This window comes from Buceros rhinoceros, unplaced genomic scaffold (assembly GCF_000710305.1).
Source record: "Buceros rhinoceros silvestris isolate BGI_N320 unplaced genomic scaffold, ASM71030v1 scaffold14546, whole genome shotgun sequence".
In the NCBI taxonomy this organism is placed as follows: domain Eukaryota; kingdom Metazoa; phylum Chordata; class Aves; order Bucerotiformes; family Bucerotidae; genus Buceros; species Buceros rhinoceros.
This window is the reverse complement of record NW_010415877.1, coordinates 14,283-15,345: the sequence shown is the minus strand read 5'-3', so window position 1 is coordinate 15,345 and position 1,063 is coordinate 14,283. Positions and strand designations below refer to the sequence as shown.

At 37.2% G+C, this 1,063-nt stretch overlaps 1 protein-coding gene across 1 annotated transcript in view; it reads right to left on the bottom strand.

The window, feature by feature from the left end:
* Positions 1–1,063, bottom strand: part of LOC104494715 (protein Hook homolog 3) — a gene marked incomplete at its 5' end in the record, with an annotated part of 15,742 nt that overhangs the window by 863 nt on the left and 13,816 nt on the right. The gene's annotated exons all lie outside the window — the stretch shown is intronic.

Here is a 1,063-nt window from a genome sequence, read left to right as displayed (position 1 = left end):
TCAGCAGGAGAAAACGCAAGGAGGAAATGAGGGAAGCTGTGATGACTTGTGTAGTGTATAAAAGCAGAGGCTAATTAGAGAAAGACAAAGCTGTCAGTGCTCACTGTAATGTTCATGACAGGCTATTGAACCACAGTTCTTAGCCCAGGCTTGTCTTTTGCTTGTCAGTGGGACTAATGTTACAAAAATCGGTCAAGGACACTAGTCATTTGAAAATGCCTTCAGTATTTAAAGGATTAAAACACTCTGTTTAAGTACCATTTTGGCTTTTTGCTCATGGACATAACAAGGTTGTGGAATAGCAAGAATGAAATTCTTGCAAGGGATGACAGAGAGGAGGAATTTGAAATCTATGACGAAGCAGAATGAAACACGGATGTTAGACAGGTTAGGGATTCTTTCTATCTGAAGAGCAGTTTCAATATTGCCCATTCTGCCAGAAGTCTTGAACACATTTGATAAATCTCCCTGAAGGTAAAAAGATTTCCTGGCATACAGGCCCAGCAAAAGCTGTATGGCTGCACAGATCACTTCCTTATGGTTTTAATAATTTAAGTGCAGGTCTTGCCCCTGTGCTCACCTTTTGCATGGGGCTAAACTTGCACCCAAGTTAAAGGGGTCATTTCTCAGAGCACTTACTGCAGCAAGTAAGCTGGTATGGCTTTTCTGGTGCCCCTTCATTAGAAACAAGTAGAAGATTGGAGAGTGGACAATAGATTTGAGTACTCTAAGTCAGTAAAACTGAAGGGCTGGAATTACAAAATAGCAATCTGAGGTATACTTCCCTCTAGAAAAAGCCATTCATCATTTTAAAACTTGAAAATAACTAAGGGAGTCTTTTTCATTTACTCCAAGTTTATCCCAGGAACATACTCTTATATAGTTATAGCTTAAAATTATTAAAAACCATTTGTTTCTGTGTCTGTTGGAAAATGCTTTTCAAACAAGAAAAGAACCCTGTAAATTAATGTATATTGTTATAAACAACCCAGAAACAACTCATATTAGTGGTTTCTTACCTTTTTTTTTTTTTTTTTTTTAAAAAATTTTGGGAGTTTTTTAC